We start from the raw sequence: 9,560 nt of genomic DNA on the forward strand, positions 1-9,560 counted from the left end.
AAGCCTAGAGAAATCAAATTATTTTCCTTTTTCTGCCCCCACTCCCTACCTGAAATAATGAGAAATTATATGGCTTAGTGTTTCTTTCTTAAATCAATCTTTGTAATTTTCTTTTTTTTGAGGGGGGGGTATTGACTCTTGTCTGAGTAATATCTTAGATCATTCTGTTCTTAAAGTATGATTTAGGTATATATTTATAATAATATAAAGTGTCATTAATGCCTTTTTCTTGAAGCACGATGATGATGAATTTACAATGACCTGTCTACTTTCTCAAATAACCCAGGCCTAATACTTCTGATAGAAATGAACTGATCTACACACAAATGGGATTTATGACTCTCTTTGTCAGCACAAGGTTCCAAGAACCTGTGTTGAGAACTTGTAATATTTTAAAAACTAATAAGTGCTATTATGATTTGAAGGCCCTTAACTTTTTAGATGTCAATAAACTTGGGAATTATTTTGGAAGAAACTATCAAAATCCATAAGACACAAGCTTATTTCTTGCTGTTTATATTTTCTTTTATCCACTAAGCTACACTGTAAGGGTATAACAAAAGGTAAAGTGAGAGATAGCAAACAAAAATAAATGAAAGTTAAGTTAGAGAAATGAATCAAAAAGGCCCAGATAAGGGCCTACTATATTTGACCAGGCAACAGCTATAAATGACACCGTTTGCTTATTCATCAAAAGTACACTGGTGTCCCCAAGACCATGTTAGGTGCTGGGAATATAATGAAGAATAAGACAAACATGGCCCTTACTCTCACAAGACAAAGGCAAGAGTGTGAAGATTATGTGTATGTTGTGTGTGGGGTAATCAAATTCACAGTTAAAAAACAGAAGAAGTGTCATCATGGAGAAGTGCCACGTTCTATGAAAGCACATAGTGTGATCATCTAACTCAGTGGAGGTTGGGGTGGAAATGTTTCCCACATATAAACAGAATCCTTTAACTATAACCAGGAGTTGAACAAATGAAAGAGAGGTAAGCGGCATGCTGCATCTAATCTAGAAACCTGACTCCTGTTTCTGTCTTACATCTATCAACATCTAACCCATCAACAAATTTCATTAATTCTCTCCTTATTCTGTCTACATTCCTTTACTACCACTCTCAGTACTGTGGGTCAAGCCACTAATATTTCCTGACTAGACCACTACAAAGGACTAAATGATCTCCCTGCACCTATGTTTGTTCCCTATAATCCATCCTCCACCTCGGTTGTGACTTAGAGAGACCAATAGGACCTAATGTGAACACAATTGTGCGGCACCAATTGTGTTGCAACTAAGTGATTATGGGATGCTTCAGAGTTATAACATACAAAGGCAATAGAGAGCAGGAATAGCAGAAATTTCCAGTCCTCCTCCTACCTCTGAAAATACAGAAATTAAATGGAAGGCAGAGAAGAATATAAGAAAACTACTTTTGATAGTCAAAAATATTTGCCAGATGCAGTTGCTCACACCTATAATCCCAGCGCTTTGGAAGGCCGAGGCAAGATGACTGACTGAGTCCAGGGGTTCTTGCAACCAGCTTGGGCAGCTGGGCGAGACTTTGTCTCTACAATAAAATTAAAAAACTAGCCAGGTGCAGTGGCAAGTGCCTACAGTCCCAGCTACTTGGAATGCTGAGGTGGAAGAACTGCCTGAGACCAGGAGGTCAAGGATGTGGTAGCTATTGAGTGTGCCACTGCAATCTACCCTGGACAACAGAATGAGACTCTGACTCACAAAAATTTTTTTTTTCTTCAAATTTATAAAAGAGATCCGCTGAAATTACAGAATTTAAAATATAATTATCCTATTTCCTATACTTAAAAAAAATTCATTGGCTAGTAAAAAAAAAAAAACAGATGGCTCAATCTGTGTGTACAATTATAGAAATGACAAGTTAAGTTTTTAAAAACATACAAAAAATTCAAAGAATGCAAGAGAAAACGCCAAATGACTACTTTTAAATGATGATCTGCCTGCATAAAAAAAAGTTCAAATGAAAACAAAACCAAAACCACAAGCCACACCAAAATAGCAGCTGTGTTTGATTTTCTTTGTTGAATGGCACTGACAGGTCTGTTATGGAACCACTGGGACAACTATTTTATATAATAAATGACAACTGACAGAATCTCGTATCTTCCCTAAGTATTACAAAGAGAAGCCTAGTATAGGAGATGAATCATCAATTTTATTCCTTGTTTTACTAGAACAAACAGGGGGACCCAGAAAAACCCAGAATTTATTTATAAAAAATTGTGATCTATTCTTACATGTTTAAACTTCAGTCACCTTTAACAAATTACTTTCTGTTTGATGCAATACACCTATTGAGATGATTTTTCCACTGCTCAAAAGTTTTTGAACTCGTCAATTTTGATGCCTTTTGGTGATTCTGCCATTTTTTGTTTCACCTCTTCCACATAGGCAAAACATTTCCCTTAGATAACTTTTTTCATCCAAAGAAACAAAAAAAGTCACTCAGGGTGAGATCAGGTAAATAAGGAGGGTGGGACATGGGGGTCATGTTGTTTTTAGTCAAAAACTGCTGAACAATCAGTGCAGTGTGGCTAGGTGCGCTGTCATGGTGGAAGTACCAGTCAGTCACTTGTTTGCCACAAGTTGGGATGTTTCTTCCATAAATTGTGATGCAACTTTCTTAAAACTTCCAGATAAAAACTTTGGTTGACCGTGTGATTTGGAGGTACAAATTTCAAGTATACTATAAGGGGCCCATCCTCCAAAATAAAAAAGATTAATTTTTGGGGGGGTCCCCCTCACATTTATGGGTAATTAACTGTTAAATACCCAAGATGCACCCTTCTCATTAAAAGAATAAATGCAATCACAGCCATAAAACACTAGGAGATCCTGGAAGGCAAGCACTGTTTTACACTATGGTAATACCATACAGAAGACAGAGTATGATAACTTGTTTGTCTGATGGTTGTTTGTCTTCTCAAGTTTTATTTTTTACAAGCCTTTACCCCCAGATCTCAAAATGCAGCAGAGGCAGATGGAGCTAACATTTACTAGCATGTACCATACACTTCTGTTGGGCAATAACCTTTTTCAGGTAGATATTGCCATTTTTACCTATGAGGAGACTGAAGGTCAGAAGTGAGGTTACTTGCCACCAGTAAATGGATTTTGAATCCAGGTCTAGATTATTTTATTTCATTTTTGAGCCAGGGGTCTCACTCTGTCGCCCATGCTGGAGTGCAGTTGCATGATCACAAATTACTGCCTGGGCTCAGGTTATCCTTCTGTCTCAGCATCCCTACAGGTGCACAACACCATGTCTGTCTAATTTTGTAACTTTTTTTTTTAAGAGATGAGGTCTCACTGTGTTGCTTAGGCTGGTCTGGAACTCTTGGGTTCAAGCGATCCTCCTGCCTCAGTCTCCCAAAGTTCTGGGATTACAGGTGTAGGCTACTGTAATCTAGATTATTTTAGTTTATTTTAAAATCCGCACTATAACCATGCTGCTATTTGAACTTCAGTTATGGTCAGGCAATATTAACTCTTGGTGAATAAGAGAATGAGCTCCAAGGCTACACCAGACTCAGAATCTGGCTCTCTTAAGTTAACAGTTGTATGGCTTTGGGCAGTGTAGTCCCCCTTGTTTCCCCCCATTTGTTAAAATTGGGATAATAGCACCTACTTTCCTGGATTGTTGTAAAGATTAGATGAGGTAATATATAAAAAAACACAAAGGTAAAGAGAAAAACACACAGTAAGCACTCAATAAATGTAAAATAGTATTATTAAACCTGGAAGGTATCGCCAATATTATCATTTCAAGCTATTAAGAATTATGAAGGGCTGGCTCCAGACGAAGACAGGAAAAAAGAGGTTTTGTTTCTTTTGATGAGGAAGTAAGTAAATAAGGAGCTTCACAAAGCAGGGCTAATGCCTGAAGGCAGTATTAGGAAGGCAAGGTTCCCCACAAACTCCCCACAAACTCCCCACAAACAGTACTATGTGGTTCAGGTGCTTTCACAGCTGCACCCAGTTCCCTAGGTTCCCCAGCATCTATTTAATACCTACAGCTCAGGTGAGAGGAATCATGTGATTTGTTTTGTTTGTTTTGAGAAGCACCTGTTTACTGCCAACCTCTAGGTTAAGCATGGCATGAAAACAAAGGTAAATAAGACGTTTTCCCTCCTACTGAAGGACTTACAGTTTATTGGGGAAACAATGTTAACTACGTGATAATTGTTACAAGACAGAATAGGAACTACAGAATAGCCTGGGGAGCTTAGAGAAGCCTTCAGATAAGTAAAGTTTCATAGAATATTATAGAGTAGCAGAAATTGCCCCCAGAGCGGGTGGCTAGGATGTCAGAGCAGATGAGGATGGTGCTCGAGACTGCCACAAGAGTAGGGGATGTAAAGTCACAGAACATGAAAGCATGCAGCCTGTTTCCAGCTGTACTGCTGTTTTTGATTGCCTGAGTCTAAAGTGCATGGGAATAGGTGGAGTCTGTGACAAATATGAGAAATGAAAAGTAGGCTGGGGCCAGACAATAAAACCATGTTAGAGAGTTTGATTTTAGGCTCCACACTCTTAGTAAAAAGGAGTCTCTGGAGTATTTTGAGCTAAAAAAAAAATAACATGACATTTTAAAAATGATTTTTTTTTTTGAGTTGGAGTCTCACTCTGTCGCCCAGACTGGAGTGCAGTGGCCGTTCCCAGCCACTCAGCCTCGACCTGCTGGGCTCTGGCGATCCTTCTGCTTCAGCTTTGCGAGTAGCTGGAACTACAGGCGCGTGCGACCACACCCGGCTAATTTTTTGATTTATTGTAGAGATGAGGTCTTACCAAGTTGCCCAGGCAGGTCTTGAACCCGTGGGCTCAGGCAATCCACTCACCTCAGCCTCCCAAGGCGCGGGATTACAGGCTGAGCCACTGAGCCTGGCAAAGATTTCTTTTAAAAATTGCTTTTCAAATATGACATAATCAAATGAACATTAAAGTGTAAAAACTACATATTCTCAATTCTCTAAATTCAGAGAAAAAATAAAAGAGCCTTTAGACTATAGAAAAAATTAAATGTTGATAAATAAAATGGAATTATCAAATTTAAATGCATATTTATTTTAAAAGCAACAGAAGGGGATAACTCACTGTAAAATTGATTTCTGAAATGCTAATCTTTGCAATTTGGAAGTTTGAGGTCACAGAATTAAAAATGTATTTACTAAAAATAAAACTAAGGGTCAAGAAACCACTCTGTTGGGGTTTTGAGTTCAGAACACCAGGACTAAATATTCACATACATACTGATAAATCACCACTATCCAGAACTCTTAGGATATAAATTGGTCTTGCTTATCCTAATTTCCTTCCTTCCTTTCTCTCTTTTCTTTCTCCCTTCCTCTTTCTCTTTTTTGAGACAGGATCACCTGTCACCCAAGCTGGAGGGCAGTGGCTTGATCATAGCTCACTGCAGTCTCAATCTCCTAGGCTCAAAGGACCTTTTCACCTCAGCCTCCCAAGTAGATGGGTCAGGCATGCACCACCATGCCCGGCTAATTTTTAATTATCATTTTTTATTTTGTAGAGATGGAGTCTTGCTATGTTGTCCAGACTGGTCTTGAACTCCTGGACTCAAGCAATTCCCCCACCCTGGCCTCTCAAAGTACTGTGATTATAGATGTAAAAATCACTGTGTTCAGTCCTAATTTTCTATATATCTAAATGATGAGTTATTTCAATTTGGGCAGTTCTATTTTCTTGGGGGGGGTGCCAAAAAAAAATGTATGCACATTTTAAGAGATGTTATCTATGTATTATTTTAGTTCGCCATAGTTAGAAGTGTCTGGACATTGCTGGTAACCACTTTGAGCACCTCTTTTAATTGCAGAAGTCAAATGTGACTTGTCATCTTTTGTTATCAGTATATATTGAGTATTAAAATTTTAATACAGTTGTTTCCTTTTTTAAAAAGTGTATATATTTTTTGCACCCTCTGTATGTCACAATTTATTCTTTTTTGATGAGTTACAGTCTCCATTATAAACACCAATTACTTGCTATACTAAAACACAATATAGCAAAGCTCTTCAGGATTACTGAGAAATTTAGTGGGTGGGGGGGAGTAGAGGAGTGTATTTCTTGCTCTAAACCCAAGAAACCTAGGTTGTTGAATGCTCCCCATTCCCTTGTTTTTTAGATGTTAATGGTCACTTTTTAGTTCAGGGTCATCCTGCCTGATTACAGTAGCATCTCTTGATACTCATCAGCATCAACACTCGATCACCATTTCACAAGTCTATAAACTAAAGGCTAACAGCACAAATGATGGTATGAAAAGCTGTGCTGTATGATCTTAAAAGCACAAAATAAGCCGGGCTCGGTGGCTCAGCCTGTAATCCCGCACCTTTGGGAGGCTGAGGTGAGTGGATTGCCTGATCTCGCGGGTTCGAGACCCGCCTGGGCAACTTGGTGAGACCTCATCTCTACAATAAATCAAAAAATTCGCCGGTAGGTGGTAGCACACACCTGTAGTTCCAGCTACTTGGAAGGCTGAGGCGGAAGGATCGCTGGGGCCCAGCATGACGAGGCGGCGGTGGCCGGGAGCGGCCACTGCACTCCAGTCTGGGCAACAGAGTGAGACTCCAACTCAGAAAAAAAAAAAAAAAGGCACAAAATATGTGAAAAAGATGTGCTGATCAGATTTTTGTTTCATTCTTTATTCTGGTGTGAACAATTACTGTTTAGGCAGGAAGTACGGAAAATATTTTAGTTTTTAGAAGGCCTGAACATGCATTTATTTCTTGCTAAGGATTGGTTTTTCAACTGGGATAGATGGTACTACTTAGAAGTAAAGATACCTTCATGGGACAAAATAAGGAGCAGAAATAAAGAGCAGAAAACAGTCTGCAACTGTTACTTGACTTTTATACTGGAAGATGTCTTAATTTATTAGGCAATTCAGTATTTTGAGCATTTGATGTGTACTTTTTCAGGCCAAAAAGACAGTGACATCTTGACTTGTTTTTAATCTCTAAGTTGAAAGCCTTTGTCCATTTTTGTTACAAGTCCACTTCTAGATTTCATCACTTAAGGCAAGGGTAGTCAAAATATGGCCTACAGGCCAAATTCAGCTCATCACCTGCTTTTGTAAATAAAGTTTTATTGGAACACAGGTAACAAACTGTGTTTACAGACTGTTGATGATACTTTCACACTGCAGTAGCAGAGCTGAGTATATGCTATGGAGACCATATGGAGCCTAAAATATTACTATCTGGCATTTTGCAAAAAAAAATTTGCTGATCCCTGTTAAGACATCAAAATTATCTGATATCAACCGAAGAATTTTCTAAATGTACACTGGCTGAGAAGTTATTCCCAACCCTGCCTCTGCAACCACAATCCTACAGTATCCACCTAAGTGGGCGGGAATATCAATTTTATGCCACTAAAGTCAAAATCTTGAAATAGGAAAGTATCTCAAAAGTCATTTAATTGGGTACTTTCATTGTTGGGAGCTCATTACCTGGTATAGAACTTTTTGTGGAACATTTCTAAAGTTATCCCTAAGCATTGTTACTCCTAAACTGTCTTCTTCATTCCCTCAGTTCTGCTTTCTCCATTTCATCACATACTTTAAAGCTATGAGGATTTCCCCTAGGTCTTTTTACCCCCAAATCCTTCATCCATAATTCAAGCCAGATAGTTTACCATCATCATTTTTGCCATCACTAGATATGCCCTTTTGCTGATATTCGCCTCAAAATGTGGCAATGAAAATCTAGCACAAAATTACTGAGTCAGTATTACCAAGGCAGAGTACAGAAAACTATTACTTGATTGTGGATTATGAATCTCTATAAGCATAGGCTAAGACACCAAAGACTTTTTCTGACTTGATTACTTTAAAATATACAAAAGTGTATTATATATATATTTAATTCAGGCTTCAATTTCAGAAGTGTATTATGTTTAAAACAGTCATGTTTTAAAAAAATCAATATTACATCTGCATCAGAACATTATTATAAATAAGAAAGCTACTTTGAAGTATATCTCTGTAAGTTTTGGGGATATATCTATTTACCGACTCAACTGCCAGCTCAATCAATTCAAAGAGCCACAATTTAATAAAATAAGCAGCTTGCATTTTCTAGATATCTTTATTCCACAAACATAGAAGCTACTTAAATGTTTGTTGAATGACCAGGGATTTTACAAATATTTGTTTCTGATTTTTAAATGACACATTTACAAACGTGGATATTTAGTCACATGTTGATAAGACATGTTTCACTCTCATTCTCAGATCAGGAGGAAAACATTAATATTTAGTTTGTCGCTAATTTCGTTGTTATCTCTTTATTTGCTCACGTTGGGGCTAACACCCCAAAGTATGGTGCTCTGACATGCTGAGTACTTTGCACCACGACAAAAGCTTCCCCTGGACCTCTGTCTCTCCATCCTCTTTCTTTCCCAGAGTGAAGGGAGGGCTTCCGGGTAAGTTTCTCCTATCTGAAAAGGGAAGTTCCTCCAGAAGGAATGTAATTGTGATCCTTCTCCCAGTAATCTACATTAACCAGAAAAGATGAATCCCAATCACAAGGGAGAAGACTAGAGTCCCCATGCCCAGGACAGCAGGCTCAGACAGATTTCTCATCCGCCCTCCTGGGGGCTGTCACCTGAGACTTGATACAATAAGACAAGTCTGTGTTTGCCATCCAGTTCCTCTCCTCACCCTCCCATGGCTTGCCACCACCACCCTCCAGGAGGCTTTAAGCCCCATCTTTCTGTAGCTCAAACTGCTATTTAAGCTCCAACCATCTGGCTCTTTGAGTCTATACTTTGTAGGACCCCATGTGTCTGCATGTAATACATTTACACGCCTTTTCTCCTGTTAATCCATCTACTGTCAAGTTTATTTCTCATACTCAAATACCAAACATCCAGAGGGGAGAGAGAAGATTCTCTCACTCCCTATAATCATGAACTAGAAAAGAAAAATAAGCTTTTCTGATTTTATTTTTTATTTTATTTTATTGTAAAGATGTGGGGTACAAGTCAGGATTAGGTACAGAAGTAGTGTAAGTGCAGGTGAAGATTAAATCCCCAACTGGTCCTTACTTCCCCTGGGACCCTCAGTGACGCTGTTTTTCTGATTTTTAAATTACCAAATGAATCTTTAGTCTGATTTAGAACAGGAGAACAAAAACTTCCCTCTACATTTGTTACAGAAACAACATGATTAAATCTGGATGTTAAGGCACAATCATAGAAATACATATAAAAGGTTGGGGTAACAGTAAGGGAATATTTGACTTTGGTCTTATTACTATGCTTGAAAGTTACTTAACTATTTCTAGAGTCAAATATTCCCTTTTTTAATGTTACCCCAACCTTTTATATGTATTTCTATGATTATACCTTAACACATTCTTATTAAAATTATCTATATGCATGTTTGACTTCCTACTAGACTGTGAACTTTTTCCAGGCTAGGGTCTTTTTGTGGGAAGACGAAGGGAGGTGTCAGTATAATCGTAGAGCATAGAAAAGTAGAAAAGCTGAATTACTG

This window comes from Carlito syrichta, unplaced genomic scaffold (assembly GCF_000164805.1).
Source record: "Carlito syrichta isolate Samal-C Ts95f unplaced genomic scaffold, Tarsius_syrichta-2.0.1 Scaffold307105, whole genome shotgun sequence".
In the NCBI taxonomy this organism is placed as follows: domain Eukaryota; kingdom Metazoa; phylum Chordata; class Mammalia; order Primates; family Tarsiidae; genus Carlito; species Carlito syrichta.